The 15,127-nt window shown below is 37.5% G+C and overlaps 1 pseudogene; it reads left to right on the forward strand.

The window, feature by feature from the left end:
• Positions 1-13,865: 13,865 nt before the first annotated feature.
• On the forward strand, positions 13,866-14,912 carry LOC147455946 (DEAD-box ATP-dependent RNA helicase 20 pseudogene; annotated as a pseudogene).
• The last annotated feature ends 215 nt before the right edge of the window (positions 14,913-15,127 follow it).

The following is a 15,127-nucleotide window of genomic DNA, read 5'->3' on the forward strand; positions in this document are numbered from 1 at the left end:
TAAAAAAATAAGATGTCCTACTAAGCTAGTTTGACCAAGCTAGGCGTTAGGGATCTTCTCTTAATACCATGGGGAATGCCTTCCTAATAATCACTGGTTACTTAGGCTCTTAATCCAATTTAGGCAGCATTGTGTGCAATGTACTAGGGATTTCTAGTGGGCTTAGTCCCTATTGACCACAAGGCCTTGTACAACTAGTTAAGACTACAAGGACTTCTAGGTATAGCCTCTAGTCAGCCCTTGGACATGAAATACTTGGCTCTCGCGATTAAACAAGTTAATCAACCAAAGAAAATTGAGAAGCTTGCCCATGGTAGTAATAGTTGATCTCTAGTGCCTTTTGATCATTAAATTAGCGACACCATACTTGTTTAGTTTTTTACCTTCACAACTATTTATGAGTTTGACTATATTACAATTTAATATTTATTGCTGACAAATAGTTTAGAATTTTGTTACCAATCAATTTGTTTGACTACAACTGCATATGCTTTTTAATTGTATATGAGAATGCAGTTACTGTGCCAATGTTGTTTGATTTTGCAGTGACTGAACAAGGCTAAGGACATTCATCTCAAATGCTCTTCCACCTCCACAAACGAGATTCAACTCAATAGCTTCCGAGGACGGAATCTACATCAAGAAGGGGGGCATGTTAACCCTCACAGCTCACGGACACCCTATCACCTACGAGACAGACGCCGTATTGTTTATTTGGTAGAGTCAGGTATTGGGCTTGTCGGTCCAATAGAAAAAGGGTAAGAGTGATCGTCGATGAGAGGCACACTCCAAGTGGAACATTCAAGGGTTAGTTGGCTAAGTGCCCAAGTGTGAATGGGCGAGCTCATATAAAAGTCAACTAAACCTAAAAATCATTTATTCTCTCATTTGTGCAATTGAAGAGTGCTCTTGCTCCACCTCCATCTTCTTCTTCATCTTCATCTCCTTATGTGTGTTTGTGTATTCACGTGTGCACGTGCGTCAAAGAGTGAGAGAGAGAGAGAGAGGGAGACAGACAGAGAGTGTGGATGTGATTGAGCATTGCAACAATGGCATGGCGGTAGCGAAGCGGTTGAGCGTGGCACGACGGTAGCTCCTTCTTCTTTGCGGCGAGGAATCCTCCACGAAGGCTAGCGTAGGGAGGTGAGTGACACACCCTTGCTCTCTTCAGCTTGCTAGATTATTCTGATTGTGTGCTTGCAGCCATTTGTGGCTTGCACACAGTGTACAGCAAGTCCCTTGCATTGACACGTGCGAGAGACACGCACAAGTGTAGAGGCTCTAGAGGAGAATTTAGGCCATTCAAGGGCTACTACTTTGGTACCCTATGTTCACAAGGTTCCTCTAATTTCATAAGAGATCCTATGATCCTAGGGCCATAGGGTGGTCTGGATGTGATTGAAGAACAATTTTGTTGGCACCATTTGGACCTAGGTCCATAGGGTTTCTCAATAACATACATGAGACTCTATGGACCTAGGTCCATATGGGTGTATTAATATCCATCTTGACAAAATATATGTGTTATTTTTACAAAAAATGGCACCTAAGAGAATGTCAAAGTCAATTGATGCATGCAAAAGGCTCAACACCAAGTTCTTGGTATCTAGATTTTCACTTACCAAATGGTGGAAGTGATGAGAGGGTCCATTTATTCTTTCAAGATAAAGAGAAATCACCCTTCAAATACTATGGGGTTGTTAAGAAGCTAAAGAAAGATTGTTCATATCTTGATATGTCTCCATGTCTTGGAGTAAATCTACTGAATGGTGATTCCTACTTGTTGGAGCCTATGGCCTTTGCTAAAGTTTATAGGTGATAGACTGGCAGTGTCAAAAGCAAGGTGGGTAGATCTTACAGAGGAAACTCAAGTGAGAACGTCATAGACATATATATTGAGTACTATAAGAAATTCACTCAGTATTTGGGTAAATTGAGCAGCACAAAGAAGAACAAAAAGCAAAAGAATGATGATATAGGTAAAGTAAGTCAATCTAAGATTCTCAAGGAGAGTGAGAATCCCTCACTTGGAGAAAATAGTACAGATGTGGCCCAAGAATATCTTTCAATTATACCCTTACAGACTCAACAAGCAATAAATGCAAGTGTACCTATAACCCCCACAATTGAAACCCCTTCTGTGGAAGTGGTCATGGACTCAACCTCCTTAGCTGTGCTAAACTCTATTGTCCAACCAAAAGAAAAATATTTTGATAAAGAAGTTGCAAAAACTTCTAAGAATGGGTTAGATGGATATGTTGTGGAATTGCACCCCATTTGACCAATGCAACCTTGCACCAGAAGCTTATAAACATAGACCCTTGTTAGATATGTATGTGAAATACCTTTTGAAGTAGTTTACAGGAGGGCACTCTAGACCAATCTCCACTCCAACAAACCTAATGCCGTATAAGCCAATGACAATAATACCTCTCCAAATAGATGAAGTGCATGGGGATAAGCTAGCTACATACCAATATTGGATTATCTCTGGTCAAAATTGCATCATAGCAGCTAGAGCTTTTTTCCACAACAAGAGCACTAAGTATGCTTCCAACAGAGTTCTACAAGTTTAGAACTGCCAGGATAGTGGTAGATGCTCCTAAAGAGGTTGTTTCTCAAATATCCAAAATGGAGAACATGTAGAGAATAACAGCATTGAAGCACCATCCTAGTATGTGAAGGTTTAAAAGCATGGTCGTAGTTAGTGGATTGCCTACTCTAAACCAACAAAAGCCAAGGTAGGAGTTCCTGTCGATCATGTGATGCAAGAACCTTGGGATGTAAGTTTCACTTCCCTATGCTCATTTTCTTTACAGATACATTTTGAAATAAAGTTATTTTCTTTTTTATTTATTTTGAAGGCCTTTGTAGATGTGGCAAACATCATGCTCAACCATCAATCATTTGCCAATAGAGAAGGACACATAGTCATGTATGATGATGAAATCTATGACCAATGGGTAAACATCTTGGAGAAGTATTAGGCATCAGCTGCTCATGGGAAGCAACTATGCATAACAATCTTCAGATGCCTACAAGGTATAGAAGATAATTATGTTAAGTTACTAAAACAAGAACTGATAGAAGAGAAGATATGCTTATTGAGGAAACCGCATCAAGCAACATGCTTGACCTCTTTGCACGTGCAATGAACTTAAAGAAAACCAAGGATTTTGTGGCTCGAATGTTGATGGTGTTTAAAGAACTAGATCCATCAGAAGCAGTTACCTCATGGGAATAATCTAAGTCTCATTATAACATTATAAATAAGATCTAAAAATCTCCCTTCACGTGTTGTACTCAATGGATTAATATTGAGCTACAAAAAGCAAAGGAGAAACAGGCACTTCCAAAAACCACCAAAGGATATGTGCAATGGATCATTGCATAAAAGAGTGGCACTTCTTATTTGTAGTTCACTTTACCATGGACAATCAAGTGCATTGAAAAGAATTTGGAAGTCATTGATTTTCTTCCGAGTGAGAATGAATCTACAATTTGTGTTGGTGTTTGTATTATAGATACAACAAACAGAAGTCTTATATCTTTAGCTATCCAATTTGGTAAAGTAACTGATGGAGTATGTGGTGTGGCACATCAACCATCCAAGTTTGTAATCGTTGGCTTAGTCAAGTATCAACATACTGCCTCCCTAGAGAAGGAAATCTTTTAAAAAGCTAGATGGTATGAATTCATGTTCTACCTTTGATCTCCTTAATAGCATCAAAGATCGTCCAAACATATGCTCTTTGTGAAACACTTTTTGGGGTTTGGGAATTCTTTAGTCAAGGAGAGAACTACACCAACTATTCCAATGTTAAAGATTCATTGTTGGAGCCAATGTATTCTCTATGCATCAATGGCCACGACCAAAACCTTTTTTGTGCATCATGCTTTTGAGAATTCTATGAGACAACCAAATTTACATAAGTGGTTATTGAGAACATTGAGAAAAGATTTTTTTGGGATCACGTGACTTTAAATTTTTTTTTAAATTGAAATTGAAGACTTGTCAATCTATCTATTATTTAAAACGAGCACCTACAAAGCCATTGTTGATTCTCTTTTCAATGCTCCCTTTTGAACTTTAAAAACTATTGTTAGCATTTTTTTGTACCCTTCCCTTTCCATAAGTACATAGGTTATTGTTCAATTTTAAATTCATGCTATACTATACACGTGCAAAGGAACCTATGTTCTTGAGGCCATAAGGGTAGCAAAGATTAGCTTTTTATGTAGTCTTCAAGATGTGTATTAATATCATCACATTTTTAAAGCTTATTTAGGTGTCTTGTGTGATGGTCCAAGTGACACTTAAGAAGAAAAGAGAAATAGGATCTATGTAACACTACGGACTATTATGTTCAAAGAATACCATGTTATGGTCATACAATCATACAATGGATACCCTATTGCCCTTGGCCATAGAGTCCTAACATAGATCGCCTACAACTATAGTTTGTCTACCAATGGCCTTGGGGCCATTGAGTACTCTTTTCTTGTAGTACATTAGGATGTTAAAGGGCACCTTTGTCACCCTATGGCCATAAGCCCATAGGGTTGTCTAACTATTATCCATACTATTATGAACTCTTATGGATCTTGGTCCTTAGGGTTCCAATAAACCAATACATAAAAATAAGGCTACAACACCTTAGGCTCAAAACAAATCATGTTATGGTCCTAAAAATCATATAGAGGGTACCCTCTATGGTTCCACAACCAAAGGGTGTCAACATGGATGCTTTAGAAGGACACTTCATCCACCATTATCCTTGGGGACATTGGATACTTTTCATATGTATTATGTTATTCTCTTAATGGGCACCTTGGCCACCCTATGGTCTTAGGGCAAAAAAGCTCCAACAAACATAGAAGGCACCCTTTTTCCTTAAGATCTGCATAATGCTAAGTAAATAGGCAAAGGAATGGTTTCACTAAATTATGATCCAAAGGCTATAGATTAGTTCTTTTTATGTATAAAGTACTCCATAAATGCTATCTGGCCTTAGTGCCATATAGTGGTACATACAAAAGCCACCCTATGTCCCTAAGGCCATAGGGTGCTATATGTAGAAAGTACCCTAAAATGTTGAGGTGTAGAGTTCTCCCTTTTTTATACCTTCAAAAGTTACCCTACAATCTTAAGGGTTTACAATACTCCATATATGTCCTATGGCCCTAGGACCATAGGGTGACACATTCAAAAAGTACCCTATTACAATCCCAAGGTTATAGAGTTCTCTCTATATTATATATACAAAAGAACCTCTCCCTATGGCCCTAAAGATAAAGATATACATATTTTAGGCTCTTATAGATTCTTAAAGATACTAACACAGAACCATAGGATGAAATATGGTTTTCTTAAGGAAACTTATTATCAACACTCTTTGCTCTAGGAAATCCTATGGCCCTTGGGCCACCTGGTGCAAATATAGAGGTGCATCATAAAGGCCTACGACTATAAAGTTTTATCCATTTTATACCTATCAAAAATCTTATCCATATAGTCCTAAGACCATGAAAAGATGTATTCCAATCCCTTACAAAGTCTTCAAGGCACATACAGAGAGTACCTATATACTTTTATTTGAGAAACCTATGATCAATGTCATGTGTCCCAAAAAACATAGGGTGTCAATGCAAAATCTCTCCGAGAGAATCTAGGCCATTCAAGGGCACCTGTATGGGCACCATGGAAGCCCTATGGCCTAGGGCCATAAGATCTCTCAACCTATGGTTCTTGAGCTTATACATTGTCACCCTTTGTCCCTAGGACCATATTTAGATCGCTCTCTTTTGATCAGAATGAAACCTATGTCTCTTAAGTCCTATGGCTCTTGGTCCATAGGATCTCTCACCACTACACTGGATTGCAATATATGGTCCTTGAGCTTATGCATTAAGACCCTATGTCCCTAGGTCCATATGATGTCTCATTAGAATAGAGGAAAACATACTGCCCTAGGACCAGAGAGAGGCCTAAGTGTCAATGTAGAATCTCTCAAAAAGCATTTAGGTCATTCTAGGGAACCTACATGGTCAACAAGCCATCCCTTATGGGCCTGGGACCACATTAGATTAGACTGTAACTTATGGCCCTTGAGCTTGTACATTGGCATCCTAAGACCGTAGCGTCATTTGACCTCTCATTAGAATTGAGGACAACCTACGGCCCTAGGTCCATAGAATCTCTCATTAAAATAGAGGGTAATCTATGGCCCTTGACCGTATACATTGGAATCCTATGGCCCCCGGGGCATATGATCTCTCATTATAATAGAGGTCAGCCTATGGCTATAGGGCTAGAGGGTGACCTAGGTGAGAACGTAAAAGGTATAAAAGAGCATCTAGGTCATTCAAGGGTACCTACATGGTCATCATGGCATCCCTATGGCCCTAGGGCTGTAGGATCTCTCATTATAATAAAGATAACCCAATGGCCCCTGAGAATATACATTCACACTCTATGGCCCTAGGGGTAGAGGGTGGCCTTAGTGTGAATATAAAATCTCTCAAATACCATTTAGGCCATTTAAGGGAGCCATGGTAGACCTATGGCCCTAGGGCCATAAGATCTCTCATTGGAAGAGAGGGCACCCTTTGGCCCTTAAAGTTACACATTCACAGCTTATGGCTGTAAGTCCATAGTATCTCTCATTAGAATAGAGAGAAACATATGTCTCCAGGGACATAGGGCAGCCTAGGTGTCAATGTAAAATCTCTCAAAGATCATTTAGGCCATTCAAGAGCACCTACATGGGTAGCATGGTAGACCTATGGCCCTAGTACTATAGGATTCTTCATTAAAATAGAGCGCACCTATGGCCTTGAATTCCTACATTGGCCCCCTATGGCCCTAGGGCCATTGAATCTTTCATACGAATAGAGGGAAACCTAAGTCCCTAGGGCCAGATGGTGGCCTAGGTGTCAATATATGATCTCAAAAAGCATTTACACCATTCAAGGGCACATATATATGCACCATTGTAGTCCTATGGCCATAGGGCCATAAGATCTTATGCATTGTCACCCTATGGCCCTAGGGCCATAAGACCTCTCATAAGCATAGAGGACAACCTATGGTCCTATGATAGAGTTGCCTATGTGTCAATGTAAAATATCTCAAGGAGCATTTAGATCATTCAAGGGCGCCTACATGGACACCATGGTATCCATATGGCCCTAGGGCAATAGGATCTCTTATTACAATATGTGGCAACCTATGGCATTGGACCCTATACATTGAAACCCTATGAAATAGGCCCATATGATCGCTCATTAGAACATAGGAAAAAATATTTCTCTAGGGCTAGAGTGTGACCTAGGCTCAATGCAAAATCTCTAAATGAGAATTTAGGCCGTTCAATGGCACCTACATGGGCACCTTGGAAGCCCTATGAACCTAGGACCATAGGATCTCTCATTGGAATAGAGGACAACATATGGACCTTGAGCTTGTACATTGGTACCCTATGGCCCTAAGGCCATAGGATCTCTCATTAGAATAGAGGGAAACCTATAGTCTACCTATGATCAACATCGCGTGTCCGAGAAAACATAGTGAGAGTCCTATGTCCCTAGGGACATAGAGTGCCAATATAGAGGTGAAAAAACATGATCTTGCGGTCCTTCATGTTTAGAACAAAGCACATTATGGTCATAGGGTCATATATAAAACACCCTATTATTGTAAGTTTAAATGTTGCCAATGTAGAGGGTCTAATGGGTATAAGGTACCCTATGGTCCCAAGACTATATATTTTTTGTCTATTTTTAATTACCTACAAAATAAAAATCCTTATGGACCTAAGACCATAGAAGACATATTTTAACCTCCAAAGCAGTCTTCAAGATACCTACGAATTTCACCCTATGACCCTTATGCCATAGGGTAAAATGTATTCTCCTTGAAGAAACTTATTATTACACCTTGTAGTCAAAGTTGACCATGCAACATAAGGCCCTTTAGGGTGGTCCTAGAGTTTCCACTACCTATATTGCAATGACATCTTGGTCTTATGAAATGTATTCTCAGATATCTATTAAGTTTATTTTGAGATAGCAAACTTTTCATTTGGATAATCTCTAATTTTCTTCCAAAAGTGTGAAAAAGCTTGCAATCCTTCAACACAATACTGTGATTGACAAAGCTAGTGAACCTTTTGAGATTGAGGTTGGCGAAGTTTCACCTAAGATTGTTGTAACAAATGATTTTCAAGAAATCGAACCTTTTGAGAAAGAGTCTATGGATTTCCATAGAAACCAAAGAGTTCTTGAAGAAGTTGACAAAAATCTACAAGTTCTTGAAGGTTAACCATTGCAACCATTGGAGAATAATTTGAACATTGATGCTATGGAATTAGAAGATTCTATGGATCTCCATAGTAACCAAATATTTCTTGAATAAGTTTAAAAAAATCTACAAGTTCTTGAAGGTCAACCATTGCAACCATTGGAGAAGAATTTAAAGAGTGATGCTATGGGAGTAGAGGGTGATGCAAGTTCCAAAACATATAGAAGGTCAAAAGGAGAATCCAGGATACACATGTAATGGACATCATCAAGATTCTAGAGAAGGAGAATGAAGAAAATTTTCCATTCTTTATGATTTGGGGGAAAAACCAATGTCAATTATGTGAGGAATCAAGAATCACTCGCCCAGATAATCTAGGAGTAGAATCACTTTTCAAACCGTTGGCTATTGTATCAACAAAATTTGGGATTGCAAAAATAATGCTTCTAGTAGATGATGCACCATTAAAGGGATGTGTTAACCCTACATTGAATTGCATTTTTCAGCCATCAGTTGATGTTGATGAGGAGGACAATATATTCCTTGGGGATTTTCTTCCATATATTCAAGCTCTTCATCATGTCAATGAAATTCACACAATTAAAAGCTCTTATTTATCTGGACAAGCACCCATAGTGCAAGGACATGAACTTTAAAATCATGTTCACAAGGTTGTTGCAGAGTGGCAAGAGAAAAAATTGGTTTGTCTAGGGAAACCTACTCCACACGCAGACTATCAAAAGCTTTTTGTCCTCGTGATGATGAAAAGGGTGAAACATCTAGAAATAGTGGAGTGTCCACTTGAAGTTGGGACAAGAAAATTGTAATGGTTGATTGAGAAAAAGTGAGGCTTTTAAAGAGTATGAAATCTTTATCAGCCTTGAAAGGTATTGAAGCAATTATTTGCTTGCTCAAATATTGGGATACAAGAAGCCAACTATCAAAGTACATGAGGCCATGAACTTTATAAAACAATTAAAAGATTCAGTATAATCTCAAATAAATCTCCATTGAGGAGATGATCAAGTAGATTTTTGCAATATTGTGGAATCTACAAAAGCTCTTTATGTATTTTTTTGAGTGCTTATGCAAATTTGTCTTTCAATGTTATATGTAACTTTTGACTTTGACATTCCAAATGCTCAATTTTAGTTTATTTACAGATTCAAATGTTTGTTGTTTTACAATTGCATCCATTGCACCATCAAGGAAAATCTACATGGCCATAAGGCCATTTGTTATGTTATGAGTTTAGGGGATTTTCACTTTATAGTATTAACACCCCATGAACCTAACGCAATACCTTGGCTTATGTTCTTTCAGAAGATACTTACTAATTGTGGCTAAGAATAAGTGTCGTAAGATCCTAAGGTTTTTAACAAGGTACTTAAGATCCCTAAATAGATATCTTCAATAAAAAGCATGGGCCTTGTAAGGAAAATAATATTCTTTTTGACATTCTTAAAGTGCCTTTATGTTATTTAGAAATGGAATCTTATGGCCTTTGGGTCATAGAGATTCGTTTTTTCTTTGGCCACGCTTTAACAAAGTGTGGCCATATGAAGCCAAACCATTGGCACTCTATGATCCTATATATGGCCACACTAGTTTATCCAAAAAAAACTCAATGATCTTAAGGCCAAAGATTGTTATATTAACTTCTACAAGACTTTTATTAATTGTAGTCATAGGAAGCTATGTAATTTGCACCTATGGCATTAGCATCCTATGACCATAAGGCCATAAGTTGGCATACATTATTCCAAAAAGCACTTACCTTGTGTGGATTGAAATTAGAACCCTTTAGCCTTAATATCATGGGAGGCTATCTCTAAGCTACATAATGAAAATCACAAGCCTCTTAATTGAAAACTAAAAAGAAAGGCATAACTCTCTTAGGCCACACTAAGGCTCCATCTATTGACAGAGGTAAAGGAGGATCTTATCCTTTCAAGGAGCATAAAAATATTTGAGAATTTTACAAAGATTTTATGTCATTTGGAATCACAGGACCCTATGATCCTAGGTCCAGAGGAAGACAATATATCCACACCATATGGTATCATAACCCTACGAGCTTGAAGCCATAAGACAAAAATGTGCTCTAGTAAAAACGCACTAGAGGGTATCCTATGACCTCAAAGATATTAGGTATTCTATTATTTGATTATTAGATGTCATTCTCGAGCGTGTTTTGAAAAAAGTTTTGCCATTATAATGTCATAAATTATAGGATTTTCTTGTCATATTACATCAAGTATCTCATTCAAAGTGGAACAATGAGTTGATAAGCTACTAGCTTCTTTCAAACAAAAGAAAAAATATCAATTAAGAAATAGCTTCAAAACATTGATAAATTTTCAATTCATGAAGTGAATCCTATGTGAGTAGAAATCTCTCACTTAAGTAACATTGATATTATAATTTTTTAATGCTCCCATCATTTTTGTCTTAGTAATTGTTATATTTGAGGTGATGAAAACTACCATAATGATAATGACAATGGATAGTGCTACCAAAACGGTGTTTGTTGAGCACCCTCTATCTTGGAGATACTATAATTCTTGCACTTAGTACTTTGTTGTACATGAAATAAAGACTATAAATGTTATGCTGGAAATCTTTGTGCACAACCCATACTTGGTGTAATCAATTCATAGGCCTCTTATTAGTCACATCAACGGTGTTTCTAAACACCTTCTTTTTTGAGACACTACCTCTACAAGTTTTAAAGTATGTATTGAAGTTTTGAGGGACCATATCCAAAGCATGTATTGATGAAATTATGGCATGCTAATATATATTCTTTGGCACAAACATATATTTCTTGACACTAAATGACACTATAGGTTCCATAGATGACAAGTTATTGTCTTCGGGCCATACGATACTCCACAATATTATTTAGGTTGTTTAATTATGAGATGTTAATCTAGGTGTTGTACATACTGTAGTGTAGTTGATACTTCATAGTGTTTTAAAATTGGGACTAGCTATTTTTCGTATTTGAGATTTGTTGGTTATTCAAGCCTGATCCAGTTTTAATTGGTAGTCTACCTGTGGGCATATGCCCTTATGGCATGCAGATAAGCATGCAGTTGCAAGTCAAGTTTGCATGACAGCCTCTTTTGACTTTATATATATTGTAAGGTTTACACAGCAAAAATAATATACTATCATAGGGTGATTTTTTTGGCAATATCGTGTCGGACTCTCTTGCCATATTTCTCTATGTGTTGCATGCCATCTTTGCCATGGTGATCCTTCGATGCCATCCCCCTTAGCTCCAAATCCTATCAGATTAAGGTGACCAATTTTATGATAAGAGCTTTTGGTGCTCTTTGTGTCTAGATATTATTTTTTGGTTGGAATAAACAATATATATGTTGCTTAGTAGAATCCATCTTCATGAGCTTTGATATATATTTTTAAGAGTTTCTTTGATACAACTCCTTTTGCAAAAATCTATATCAAAAGTCTTCTTATAAAAATTAAAATAGAAAAGTCAAATTTGGGTGCTAAAATCATGACATCTCCTCTAAATTAAGGAAAATTGAGCTTAAAAATAGTAGAATAGCATGATCCTAATATGTTGATGTAGCATTTGGGAAACAATATTTTCCCATTATTTAAAGTGGTGTTGTATTGTCCTATATGGGAGAGCACGAGGTCAAGTCAGATGTTATAGCAGTCCCATCATAGAGATTGACTTCCAACAAGGTCATCGATTCAAAAGGGTTAATAGATAATCTATCTACCCCAGTCACCTGTATGATAACGTTAGCCGAGTTGCTTAGAATAAGACCAAAGATGTCGACTATTGTGGGTAAGTGCCTAGAGAAATTGGCATTAAAAACCCAACGACTCAAATCAAGGAATGTATCAAAGAGCTTGAAATGCCTCAGCTAAACACAAGACCGGTACCTCTTAACAAAGTAGGGGAGTACTACGAGGGAGAAGATAGGAACACCACTCTTCTTGTGGAGTTCCAAGGTGTAAAAACCATGGCAGTCCTTGACAGTGGAGCTAGTGTGGATACAAAGGAGCCAACTTGGCCAAAAACAAGTATGGATCCAGAAGACGAAGCTCTCTGATGAAAGATCACAAGATTCAACACCAAAAGGAAAACAATCAAAGTGTGCAAGAATGGCTAAGAAAATCACAAAGTCACAAGCTTTCATAACTCAAATTTGGGTTCTAAAGAAGTTGACTCAAGAACAAAGAGGTTAGGAGTTTATTTTGATTCTAGAACGGTTAAAGTATTAACTCCCAAAGTCTAAATCCTGTCCTCAATCAAGCATAAAAGGGCTGAAGCAAAGACCGTTGCTGAGTCACACAAAGAAAAAGTGGATCCCAAATAAGTCTCTTCAAACACAAACAAAGCATGGACAAGTATGGGTTCCCAAACGAGCAGCACCAATGAAACAACCGATAATATAAAAAAAGTGGATCCCAAAGGAAAGTAGTAAAACTACTTTCACTGCACTACCACTTGAATTCTTTAAGTTCCTCGTACGGTTACAGTACATTTAGAAGAGACCACATTGCTCACTTCACAACAACATGTTGTACAAGGCTTAAAAATCAGGAGATGAAGTGAATCCACAGGAAAAGCTTGGAATCAAAATAACTAGAGGCAACCAAAGAGGAAGTCCAAATCTCTCCACAACCTTTGATCAAGCAAACAATGCAGAAGCTTCAAAGGCCCTCACATTGCTTAGAATTGGAAGCCTCGATAGAAAATGCCGATAAGAAAACTAATTATATCCACATCTTGCATACCATAAAAGTTTTTCCATGCATTGACTGTGTATGCATAATAGGACTACATTACAAGGCCTACATAGGAACAATTTTTAATTTCCCAAGCACAACACATACCCTTGGTGATACCCTATCATCGAGGAGGACTCCAAATAGGAGGGAGGAGGCATTCTAAATGTGGACCTAATATTATGAATATTAGAGGGAAATGTTTTGTGAGCTACATTGAGTTTTTGCATTTGATTGTGATTTTTTTTTTTGAAAATATTCAGAGTATATGCCCTCATAATAGTGTTACATGAGGAGTACAAGGACAAAAGTCATACATGAGCCCCTAGGGACACGTGTACAATGTACATAGTGTTTAGAATTCTATTCAAATAATTTTTCTTTTTGTTGAGTTTATTTTTGGTTTTATTTAGTTTCTTTTTGAGATTTCCTTGAGAAAAACATGGGAAAATTCCATAATCTAGATGAAAAAAAGATTGAAGAGAAGAAGGTACTGGAAAATGGCAAAACTTCACAAGGTATGTCTCAAAATCCATATGCACAAGGCTATAATGTCAGAGGTAAGAATAGAATGTTGATCAATATTCAACAACAATATGAGGCCAAAAAATGACTAAGAATGGTCATAGAACTCTGAGATGGCCTACAAGGACAAAGAAAGTTTGTGATGCAACTAAATGAAAGCACCCATCACGTGTAAATTTGCCTATCAGACACTTCATGTAACTACAAGGACATGTACAAGAAGTAGATCTTTATACCATAAATCTTCTATCTTGTATGTGACTTAATGAAGCCTAACAAACAAAAGGGACTAATAGTACTAACAAAAAAGAAAAGAGAGATTGTAGTGGAAGGTAATGACATCCCCGAGCCCATTCACTCCTTTGAGGATGCTTACGTTCTTGATTATGTTCTTGAAGGTATCCTTAGAGCTGGTTTCAAGAACTAGCAGCAATCCAATCATGCAAGCACAAGGCTTTCCAGTGGCTTTGAAAGGAAGGGACCTTATTGGGTTTGCAGTGATTGGGTCAGGGAAAACACTTATCTACCTATTAGCATCCATTGTTCTTCTCAATGTTAGCCTGCACTATCACCATGTGAAGGTCTGATTTTTTTCATCTTAGCACCCACTAAAGAGATGGCCGTCTAAATATAATAAGAGGAAACAAAGTTTGGGGCTTCATAAAAGACAAAGAGTACATGTGTTTTTTGAGGTGCACCAAAGGGACCGCAAATAAGGGATCTTAAAAAAGGTGCGGATATAGTCTATCCACACCCATTTTACTGATTGATATGATCAATGGTAGACAAACCAACCTTTGCATGGTTACATATCTTGTCCTTGATGAGGCAAATGGAATACTGGACATGGGTTTTGAACCTCAAATCAAAAAAATTATCTCCTAGATTCGGCATGACAGATAGAATTTGTATTAGAGTGCATCTTGGCGTAAAGAAGTTGAAGGTTTAGCCAAAAAAATTCTACAAAAACCTTACAAAGCTATCATTGGTTCACAAGATTTGAAAGCCAATCATTCAGTTGCACAGATTGTAGAATTTGTTTTGGAGAATGAGAAATACTCAAACTTGGCATATTTATTGGAGCGTGTGATGGATGGAACTAAAGTGATCATAGTTATGGAAACAAAAAGAGGTTGTGATCAAGTTACTAGACAAATTCAAATAGATGGATTTGTATCTTTATCTATCCATGGGGATAAGAGTCAAGCTGAACAAGATTGGATTCTTTACGACAACAACAGATGTTGTAGCTCAGTGCTTGGATGTGAAGTACATAAAGTTTGTCATCAATTATGGTTTTCATGGATCATAGTTCTTGTTGTGGTTTGACAAAAGTACAAGCAGTTGAGCAAAAGACAAAAAAACAACAACAAAGAGTGCAACAACATTGACAATCAGGTCATGTCAAGGACGACATGAATTCAGAGGGGGGGAGTGTTGACCCATGGGTTGACATTACGATGACATAACTCAATTTTTGTACCAAAGTTTTATTTTTTGATTACCATGCACCTAATTTTTTTTAGA

The sequence above is a fragment of the Adiantum capillus-veneris genome, chromosome 6 (assembly GCF_014529385.1).
Source record: "Adiantum capillus-veneris isolate H3 chromosome 6, ASM1452938v2, whole genome shotgun sequence".
In the NCBI taxonomy this organism is placed as follows: domain Eukaryota; kingdom Viridiplantae; phylum Streptophyta; class Polypodiopsida; order Polypodiales; family Pteridaceae; genus Adiantum; species Adiantum capillus-veneris.